General features: G+C 31.1%; 1 non-coding gene across 1 annotated transcript; it reads right to left on the bottom strand.

Annotated features, from left to right (window-relative positions):
• Positions 1 to 11,008: 11,008 nt before the first annotated feature.
• On the bottom strand, positions 11,009 to 11,080 carry Trnav-cac (transfer RNA valine (anticodon CAC)). The gene has a single exon. It is a non-coding gene; the product is annotated as a tRNA-Val (tRNA).
• Between the last annotated feature and the right edge of the window lie 1,127 nt (positions 11,081 to 12,207).

The raw sequence follows: 12,207 nt of genomic DNA, 5'->3' as shown, positions 1-12,207 counted from the left end.
CCGGTTGGCGTGGTTGGTAGAACACTTGCCTTTCACGCCGAAGGTTGTGGGTTCGATTCCCACCCAGGACAGACATTTGTGTGCATGAACATGTCTGTTTGTCCTTAGTCTGGGTGTAATTATCTATATAAGTATGTATTTACAAAAGAAAAGTAGTATATGTAGTATATCAGTTGTCTGGTTTCCATAGCACAAGCTTTGTACAAGCTTAATTTGGGATCAGATGGCCGTGTGTGAAAATGTCCCAGGATATTATTATTATTATAATACAATATTATATAGGTGGTAAAAAAGCGTGGAACTATGTTTCGCAAATTGATTTTATGCAGGATCCATAAAAAGTGGAGACAAGTGATTTATACGCATATTATAAATAGCATAAATAAACTGTTCTGTTGGTTCATATTGGTATGATGAATATATCGAACCATTGGGACTATTTTGTTTGGAAAACTCACCGCAGAAAACGGTCGTGAAATCTCAGATTATATGCGACATTGACCGTAATAATTATACATTTCAAGAATATTCGTATCAAAATAGTATATCACCGTACAGTCAACATTTCACTAGCGAGTAATGAAATCAGTTCTAAAAGAATAGCACTGCAATACCATGATGGCTCCAAAATTAATTTATTTGAAATAAGTTACCTGAAGATAGTTGGTTATAACGTCCTATGTACATATGCACTGTAAGTGCCATTCCAATAATGAGATGCCAGCCATGAAAACCAAGATCTCCCAACACTCAATTATAAATGAGCTCATCAAACCATTCAATCAAAATGTAAAAATACAGATGATGATTTGATAAATAAATTAAAAAAAAAAAACAAAATACGTAATTCTTTATTTCCAGGAGATTTGTTAGTGAAAGATGAGTGTGTGCGTTTCAGCCGTTCGTCTATGCGACTCTTAATATCGAAAGTTTCACCGCCTATATGGTGGGCAGACCGTGTGCGGCGCCTAATAAAAGATAAAAGCAGCTGTAACTCGTTTCTAACTTGGGCACTACTAGTTAAGCCATGTTATTAATTTTATCTCGCCTTTTCTTAACTTTATTTATGTGTTTGATATTAAATTGCTACGTGTTATGATCTCGTAATGAGAGAAGTTTTATTATGAAATATCTATAACGGTCACAATATGAAATCATTATTACGTATAGTTTATTAATAAATATTATATCTTTCTTATTAATATAAACGTAACGGAAATGCGAGTCGATTAAGCGATAATAGCTTAAAGATAAATCAAGAAACTTTTTAATAAACAAACGTTTATTCTATAGTTCTAACTCTTATTATAAATGGGATAGTGAGTTTGTTTATTTGTTACGTTTCACGTCTTAACTACTCAACAGAACATCATGAAATTTTGCATATGTTGTCAGAGATACAAAAACGTGACAGATGCGGGCGAATGCATATTCGGAAATTAGTATATACATATATATATATATATATTATTTTATACATATTTTTTTAATAAAATAGGTAAGCGGACAAGCAAATAGGCCATCTGATGGTAAGTGGTCACCAACGCCCACTGGTTAACATTCCTTACATTAGCATTGTAAGAAATGTTATCCATCGCTTACATCGCCAATACGCCACCAACCTTGGGAACTAAAATGTTATATCCCATGTGCCTGTAATTGCACTGGCTCACTTACCCTTCAAATCAGAACACAAAATAACTAATTACTGCTGTTTTGCGATAGAATATCTGATGAGTGGGTGGTACCTACCCAGAGGAGTACTCAGTAAAAATATATATCAGTAATAATATATTTATAAGTTTTATTATGTGAAATGAAGAAAATAGATAAAGCTAAAATTGACGATTTACATTATCTATTAAAGATAAAAAATGTAAACAAGTTTTTAAATCAGTTGTTACAAATACGAATCATTTGTTTTTGGGTATTTATGAGTGAGATTTTGCGGTCAATACATCAATTTTATTATATTTTAAAATATTCCAATTCAAATATGTCCGTATGGCTGTGTGTTATCAATAACTATCGGTAAATGAGGTGATAAGCCAATAATGTTGTATTTGCGTGTAATATTGCCATTTACAGTTTCACATTCAAAGAGCATGTACGAATTTGTTCAGTTGAAAGTTTGATACTATATGGTTTGCTAAAATCAATTTGTCTTAATAAAATTGGATAGTCTAAATACATGGAGATGGTTAAGTGGTAAAATGAGACATTCCAGTGATTAGAGTAAGAGCATTTTAAACGAGGATTGCGGGTTCAAACCCTGGCAATCACTGAATTTCTATGTGCTCTATTTGTGTTTAAAACTTTGTTGCTTAGCAGAACATCGTGACGAAATATTCATTCAGTGTTGGATGTAAATCCAAATAAAATAAAGACATGTTTTTTTATTATAAATAACTCATTTTAATAAATTAATTTGAAAATATTTCTACGTATATTGAAACTTTTTTCAAATGGCTTATTTTACGTAAAAGTATCACAGCTGGGCTAAGGCGTTATACCAAGACGTTGCATCAATGCGGGTTGGTGCATATACAAGTGGCAGATTTTCTGCCGATACATGCAGGTTTTCTCCCGACGTTTTCCTTCACCATCGAGAACAAGATGAATTATAAACAAAAATTAAACTCATGAAATTTCAGTGGTATACACCCGGGCTTGAAGCCGCAATCTTTGGTTAAAATTCACGTTTTCTAACTACTGAGTCATCTCGGCTCTAAAAATCCTTAGTTGAATAAAAGCTTTAGCTTATTTATCTCGAAAAATTCACACCGTACGAAATGTATAACTCAAAAGGTTTCTTTGAAAAAATAATGATTGCGAAATGAAAACGAAGAATAAAAATTCTTACCCTCGAACGGTCTGAATGCTTATCGATTGAGCCTTTATACCCACTTCATTGGTTTAAAAAAGCGGTATTGCATAAATTGAACCGTTCCTATTATAGGAGAATGCGCTCCGATGGATGGACACCGAGATTGTCCGGCTAAGCTTCTTTGGCGCCAAGAAAAATTGCTGTAGTGTCAAATAGGTCGGTGTGCGGACTGCGATACCAAAATAAAATTTAACATTATAATAAATTTATCTTCTAATAAATACATTCAGAAAATAATACATCAAAAAATAAATACATACATTTTTTATATATTGCAATATTCTAGATAATTTAGAGGTCGATCGACGGATAGAATACCTGGATCATAAACAATTTACAATTGTGTTTGTAACTCATCGCTCATAGATATTTTGCATGAAACCAAGTCTGTCAAACAATTTACAGTGGAGGATTGAAGATAAGTATTACTGCTTCTAAACAAATACAGAAATACAGTACTGAATATTATAAAAGCTAGTCAAGAAATATAGAGCCCAAAATTACCAATTATTATAAATTCGAAAATATTTAATATATTTAAAATATTAAAAGTTAAAAATCCAGAAATATACTTGAATCGACTACTATGTCGTTATGTCATAAGGGTTACTTATTATTATTTGAGACCATTGTTTGTATGCAGGTTTGAACGCAATAGCGGCCGTCGCTTATCAGGACCGACACAATCGTGGCTAGTCTAAGTGGTTATTGAATTGCTCCGACCTTTCTGGATTAGGGATAGGATAGATTCGATGGAACTTGCTATTGTGTTTCGTGACCCGATCTATGTTTTGGGTCGAAGAGGGAAGATACTTGAACGCGTTGTGCTGGTCTTTGCTTCCCTTCTGCTGTCAACATGTTATTAAAGATTTAACGTCATATGGCTCTTTACTAAATACGTCAGCTTTTTTAAGTTAAAGTAATTAAGTGTTATGCTCTGATATAATAATCAACTTTATTTGAATTATAAATAAAAAAAAATCGATCCGCTTCGATATATTACAAATATTTGAAAGTAACACACACGCCCATATTATTTAGTATATATATATATTTATATTATAGTTGAATATTTTAATTAAATTGCATGTAGTGAACTTAGACATATAATATCATATTTAAGATTATATTTATTTCTATGGAACACTAATTATGAAAACCACTAATATCCGTTTACACCGTTTAACAAAAATTTAAATTCCTGAATTAAAACTTAAACATAAGCCTTTTATTCGAAAACTAGTTTTTAATTAAGAAATGATACCGTCAATCTAGCAGTATTCACAAAGGTCCATCGAAAAGATCCTCCCGAATAATTAGTTTCCTGTTAACAAAGTCCTATCTAAGCCGCTATCGAGTTCCGATACGATGTAAAGCACGACGCCGGCCGTCCCACGAGACGTGAAAATAATACACGCTCATGGCTTAGTGTGATTAATGCCGTGGTTCGAGCATCGTAAATATTGTTGTTCGCGTCGCATCATACTGCAACGCTTTTTTAGTATTATGCAAATTTTGTGATAACGATATGGTAATTGGAAAATATGACTATAATTTTACGAGCAAAATGCGCCTGGACGTGATGTTTCAAAACTAAGTGGCACTACAACAAATGTAACCACTATTCACAAGATCAAATGTCTCTCTTAATATGGAGTCTAAGATTTTAAGTCACTTGTGCATGTAATTACTCTCACCACTCAAACTGAAATACAGCAATTCAAAATATGCAGCAATACAGCGCCAAAATCGGATCGTAACATTAATATGAAACATCCTTTTGACATATCAAATATATTGTGTATGAATCTGGGTAGGTACCACCAGCTCATTACTTTTTCTTCCGCTAAACAGCAATACTTAGAAATGTTATATTCCGCTTTGGATGGATATTAGTGTCTATTGTCGCATTGGCATGCAAAAAATGGTTAATATTTATTCAGAGCTAATATATATCGACGGTGGTGACCACTTACCATCAGGTGGCCTATTTGGCCGTCCACTTAACTAATATACATACATTACAACCATAACCATTACATTACAATTATATAAATAATACAGTTAGATATTTTAAGTGTATTTTAAGGCAAAAGTTCACAAAACAGTACGTTCGCAAATAACGGCTACTGACGGCTTAAATCCTTCCACTCCTAACACTAAATAGTCCGCCAATGAACAAGCTTGTCCCTCAGAATTACAGTCACTTACCTCAGTCATTAATTAACCTATCCTTTTATCACGCTTGTTAAGCACCCTTTTCGGTTCCGATGCGGTCCGACCGAGGGATTTATATGGAATCTGTTTAGGATCATTGTCTTTATAGTTAGTGATTTCCGCATTACGAGGATTTCTAGTTAATGAATGTCGTTTAGATGGAAGACCGATTTAGTCTCGAAAGGCGGTACAATCACTGTTTACTAAACCTTACAATTGTTATTGCGTAACTATTTGTAACACCTATTATAGTTTTTTTAAAATATAAAAATAGAAAAAGTGCCGATGCATTATTTTATTTGTGTCTTTAATTCATGATCATCAGCTTGATCTAGAAGCTAACTCATAAGCTACCGGATTAATGAGTCCATCGTTAAAATCCTGGGTCTACCATCAAAATATATTTGTTAAATTTCGTCAAAACATCACCACTCATCTGATTATAAAAGTAAGAGAATAGAGAGTGCAATTAAATATAGGCAAACACTGGTGCTAATAATTAATAATAATTAGGTTTGTCTTTGAGATTGATTGCCTCGGCCGACATTCGGTCGAGCGGAGTTTTGTTGATATTATTTATTTATTTTTGGAAATTTATTTCGACACGATTTTATTATGAAAATATTACGAAACGAAAAATTTCTTCATGAATTGCATCAAAATAAATATGAAACACATACATATCATTTCTAGCATTTGTCATTTTATTGAATATGTTTAATAACTTTAAAGTATTACCATAGTACGTTCACAGGGTTGTCTGAAATGAAAACGTGTTCCTTTTATAACAGGACGACGCTTATCCAACACGATAATCCGTAAATAAAAACCGAGTGAAATATACGTTTCCATTCAGCTATTAAAATTTTAAAACTGACGAACAAATAAATCGTAACCGTATGCAGGTACAATAAATATTTGCTTGTAGCGATCGTTAACTTTACTTTTTAACATTTATAGAAGCGTTATTACAATTGGTACATTATAATTAATATAAGACTGTATTTAATGAAAATTGTATATTAATGAAACAAATAAATACTTTGCCTGAATTTATATTCAAATTAAAACCTTCTAAATATAATAATAACAAAACTGTAATTATTACAATATAATAATATAATAACAGCGCCAACCCGCCTGCCAAGCGTGGTGACTAAGGCAATTCCCGGTAATCACACTATTCCTGGCCACGGTACCGGCCATGGTAACGGTGCGATGGGGGATGCTAAGAATCCCCGGGCTACGGCAGGGTATATGGGGGAGGCTTTCGTCCAGCAGTGGACGGCAAAAGGCTGAAAATATATATATATATATATAATAAAATATAATAGGGTTGTATTGAAATCACTAATGTCAACTTTAGATTATTTGTAAATATAATTAATTATTCAATTTTTTTCTCAATAACCTATAGCATTGCTAGTATAAGAAATGTAAAGATTAGAGAACATTTCGTGGTTTTTATTTCTATCAATATAGAATATAATTAAAAAAATTATTCTATTATTTATTTGATAAAACACAACCCTTGAAAATATTATATATAAACAATATTTAATTCTTCTTTCAACTTGATTTACCCATCCAAGTTCAAATAAAATATTAGTGATTTTGTTATATACTTCTTAATGAAAATAATTATTATGTTAATTAAATTAAATTTTTCATACATTTAACACTAATTTGTCATATTGGGAAGTTATGGCACACGAAACCAATCGTGTTTACTAGCTGAAATTATGTATGTATAATTAATATATGTTATATTTTATATGAATTTTTAATTTGTAAATTTCATTTCCCGTTAGAATTTAAAGGTCTTAAGGGCTTTCGTTTCGGGTTCGATTTACCTAAACTTTGAGTGAAGTCATATGTTCCTTAATTTTAGACTCAATAGACAGAGAAAATGTGGAATGGATTCGTGGCTGTGGAAACTATGTAAGGTTTTGTACGTTTGAAGAAGACAAAGCATTGTTTAAATAACTATCCAGAAACAAAGTTTATAATTGAGGCCGATAGATAATACAAGAAAATGAAATTCACGCTTGTCAATAGGCTAAAGTGGATGAAACTGCGAAGCATAACTTAGATGATATGTATATACTAAAATGTTCTCTGAAATGTACTTCATCTTCGGGTATTATTTTTATGTATATTTAGTAGTTCTTTTAGTTCATTTATTGGTATAGATAATAAAACAATATATAAATAAAACCGTTTTTTTAATGTAATATTTAACTTTATTATTAATATCAAACACGTAGCGAAAACTCAATCCGGAGCTGAAAGAGAAAAGCCGTAAAATATCCTCTGAAATAATTCCTTATTACCAAAATTTCTCTTTTAACTCCGTAGCGAGTCACTTCCCCCTAATTGTTGCTACAATTAATCTTAAGCAGTCCACTAAAATTAACTGATTACGAAGCCGAGTTCGTAATTTTCGTTTAAATTATTCAGCAATTTATACAACACAATATTTCATAAGATAAATATTTAATTATATACATTTTTAAGATATTTCGTTTATTACTAGATTATTGAATGGACGAATGACTCGGCGGATGGAAGACGAAAATCTTAACTGAAAATCACTGATTCGAATCCAGAAAAACTCAATTTAGATTGTATTTTCTTTATTATCTTATCAATTCATCCCCTTGCTTGGTGGTGAAGAAAAACTTCGTTAGAAAAACCGGCATGTGTTGTTTTAAATTCTGCTAAATATGTATTTAAGTATCCGCCATTACCACTTTGAGAGAAGGCTTCACCCAGTATTGGGAAATTGACGAATTTTTTTGATTGACGAATTGATATTGTACTAGACTAGTGAAAACAATAATGAAGAATCCATTAAAAGACAAACATAGCAGAAATATATTAAAAAAATATAAATATCATATCAACCGTGAATTGACATGATATACTAATATGGTGTATTATTAATTTCCTGTATTACTACGGTATGAGCTATAAGCGACAATCAACGCTCATTTAACACATAATTTGGCGGAAATTCGCTTTCGCATCATGATATAGTGTTGGTACAATAATTACCCGCTGCACTAATATGCAATGCAGCTAGTTTACATTAGAAAGTGCCTAAACTGATGTTTCATTATCATGCAGTTCACACGTTTGAATTTTGTATTAACTGTACTATTCGTATGTATTATCATTTCATAAAATGTATGTAACACTTTTGAACAGAAAACGCCTGTAAAAGTCTTTCTTACTTAGCTATTTTGTCAGTGTTTAATCCCTGAACGTATTAATACGGGAAGAGAAAACCTTGTGTCCCTTTTTAAACATATTAAGCGCACGAATATATAGAGAAGTAGTAGAAACATAGATTATTAATATATTAATAATTAATATATTAAATATATATATATATATATATATATATATATATATATATATATATATATATATATATATATATATATATATATATATTAATATCGCCTACAAATACATTGTATTATTTAAATGAAACGTTCATAATCATGTCGATTAATGTCAATAAACATGTCAAATTTAGAAAAAAATGACGTATTTTTTGACATTTGACAAAATATGCTAGTTTTCGCCAATCTACGCATAACTTTTTTAACGCCTATCTTTCGTATTTTTAATAGCAAAATTACTTATTACATCGTTATACATCTAAATAAATGTAATCCACTGGAAATTAAATTTTATCTTATATTTCTCCAAATGTCAAGACTCATTTTTATTTGCAATTAATTGAAGTCGACTTTCGATGGTCGGAATTATTAATATTTCTTCTTTATAATCACTATTTATGCTTATACAAAACAACGGTTGATACGTCATTAATTCTTGTAGCTCCAACAGAGATTAAGTAGGATTTGGTTCATGAATCAAGAGCACTTTAACGCTTATCCTCATATTGGCTTCAAGAATATGCTGCTGTAGAACTATTACGTTGTTTTGTTGCTGGCACGGTTTGCCGCCGCGTATAACTAGATGTATAAATTGTACTTTGGTTTAACGTACCAATACAAAAGCTTATCATGAATATACAATTCCATTTTTAAATCTTAGCTACATTAGAAAATTTTCAACTGAGAATAATATAAAGTAATTGAAACACGTTTGAAACGAACGAGGGGAATGTGTTAGTAATTCTTAAATACACTTAACAATAAAAACTCATAACATTACTTTCAGTTAAAAGTAACATGCGACATCATATAGCCCCGCTTCTAAATAGAATTGTTCACAAAAGCTAAATACAGCTGTGCAATAAAAAGCGGCGGGTCGTTTTAATAATTTCTTATACTAATGTCGTCGCCCGACGTAAATGTACAGCTAAACTCCTAATACCCAGCATTTTGTCGTTCTCTAGGATTACCTACGAGGGAATGGCAAGCTTTGAGCTCACACTTTAGGATTATGGGCCTCAAATAATGCTCTCAAGTTTATACGGCATGATTCACCTGAGAAACGACGGCCCGTGGCCTCGCTCACTTACGATACGAAGATTAAATTTTCGTGGTAATTTTTCTTAACAAAAATATTTTTATTAATAGCATTTGAATTATTTATAAAAATATTTATAAACACACACAGGCGCGCGTAAAATACAATAGCGAATCTAAGAACCCAATTATCAATTTTTACTTACTACTAACCATTGTTCGTGCCGTTATACGAATAATAAATTCAATTAACCAGAAAAGCATAAATATAGCAAGGTAATGGTGTTAAACGGGTTGACAAAGGGTCTCAATTTGTGGCCGATATCTTATGGTAACTAGACCCCAATAACTCTCGCATTGGATTCATATGTTCTCAAAGAGGCGATTTAGTTGCAACAACCATAGATAACAAAACTCTAGACATGACAATCAACAAATAGTTTTTGTTATACTTTATCGTGATATTAGTGGAGCATATTCGTGTAACTTTTTTTATGAAATAAAACATTCATTAGCGCTTATCGTTATACTATAGTTTACAAAAAGCGCTTATCGTTAAACAAAAAAATAAATAATAATATTTTAGATTGGGTCCAAAAACTTATATACTTAAACTTTTATCCTCCAAAAATAGGATACATAATTAATGTAATTCTATTTAATTTACATACAAATAAATTGGTAGAAAAGAGTATTAAGTTTCTTGTCGGTTCTTCTCTATAGAATCTAAATTCCGAACCGGTGCTAGGTTTACATTTAATTCATTTCTGTAGCATGACAATTCGAATGTGCTTTTATGAAAAAATTATTGACTGAATAAACATAATTCAGAAATCAGTTCCAAATTCAAACTTTTTATAATAAAAATATTTAAAAAAAATATTAAAAATTATTTTCCTTTTCACTCATACTATTAAAATAGCTTTAATAACTACCTAAGTATTTCATCGACACTGCAAATAAACTTTATTTCTTTTGATAGTTAAATGTTTACATTTGTCGTTTCCAAATGTATAATAATTTTACAGTAAGTATACTTTGATCAATATGTTATACACATTATATAACGAAAATTACATATAAAATTATTACCACCAAGTAATTTTTTTCATGAATTTTAATTCATCTATGAGATCGGATGTGAGGAATATACGCATCCCTGTATTGTTCAAACCCATCGATTATTATTTATAGATTAACTTTTGTTTATTTATTGTATAATTTTACTAAATATTACTATAATATTTATTAAAATTTAATATACAGTTATTAACTGGGCAATATGATCTAGTCGTATTATAGTTACTCTAAATTATGTTATAATTTAATACAAACGGTAATAGAAAATGAAACCTAAAAGGTGGACACCAACCAACCAAAGTAACTAGTGAAAAACACTGTGTTAAAATTTTAACACTTCACTGAAAAACTAAAATTATATCTTTTTTATTATCGTTGTTTCCGCCCGGATCGAACCGAGGACCTTGTGCGTGTGAAGCACACGTGATAACCGCTACACTACGGCAACGTTGACTAGCGAAATACTGCGAAATACACGATAACTACTAACAATAATAACAAGCTAGGATAGCTGTTGTTGTCAAATAACTTTGTTTCAATTTGACAAATCAAACAGACCAAACTTTAACTACGAGTATGTACGTACACACATAACTATTAACTGCAATATTAAATACGCTGCGTTTATTATTATTATATACAGTAACAGCCTGTAAATGTCCCACTGCTGGGCTAAGGCCTCCTCTCCCTTTTTGAGGAGATGGTTTGGAGCTTATTCCACCACGCTGCTCCAATGCGGGTTGGTGAAATACACATGTGGCAGAATTTCGATGAAATTAGACTACAGTAAACATGCAGGTTTCCTAACGATGTTTTCCTTCACTAAAAAGCACGAGATGAATTATAAACAGAAATTAAGCACATTAACCAGAAAAGCATAAATATAGCAAGGTAATGGTGTTAAACGGGTTGACAAAGGGTCTCAATTTGTGGCCGATATCTTATGGTAACTAGACCCCAATAACTCTCGCATTGGATTCATATGTTCTCATTAAATTGTTCGCCCGTGTATTATTTTATTTTATTTTTTATTAAATATTTTTGATATGCACCTAAGCATGTATTCAAAGACAGTGTCGACAGATTGTGCACCAAACAAGCTGACAAGCCTTACGTGTGCCAAGAATAAAGCAGTAAATGTCTGATTTCCATAAAAATCTATTTTATATAACGATATGTCTGTATATTTTCTTGTCAACAACGAAAAGCTACTCCATTATATTAATACAAGGAAGAAGAAATTCATTTCCTTCAATGGGCAAGTTTTCTTTTTCTACAATTCCGTGTAAAACAAATGCTCATCGCCTTACAGCAACAAAACAGCTATTTAACTTTATTAATAAAAGAACTTAACTTCAGTTATTTTTGTTACACAAGTAAGATGTTATGTGTTTTGCTTACTTTTTACTTTCTACTTTAAACTAAGAAGGCGTGTCAGAAAAACATAAAGTAATGTTGTATTACTTGAATAAATAATTAAACTTCGAATTCAAAACGATTCTATTTTTTTATTATAAAAAAACAAGAGTAACGATTTAATTTTGCTTTTGACTTATTATCGTATTTGTTCTTTTT

The sequence above is a fragment of the Nymphalis io genome, chromosome 4 (assembly GCF_905147045.1).
Source record: "Nymphalis io chromosome 4, ilAglIoxx1.1, whole genome shotgun sequence".
NCBI classification, from domain to species: domain Eukaryota; kingdom Metazoa; phylum Arthropoda; class Insecta; order Lepidoptera; family Nymphalidae; genus Nymphalis; species Nymphalis io.
The sequence above is the reverse complement of the archived record's forward strand: the minus strand, read 5'-3'. Positions and strand labels throughout refer to the sequence as shown.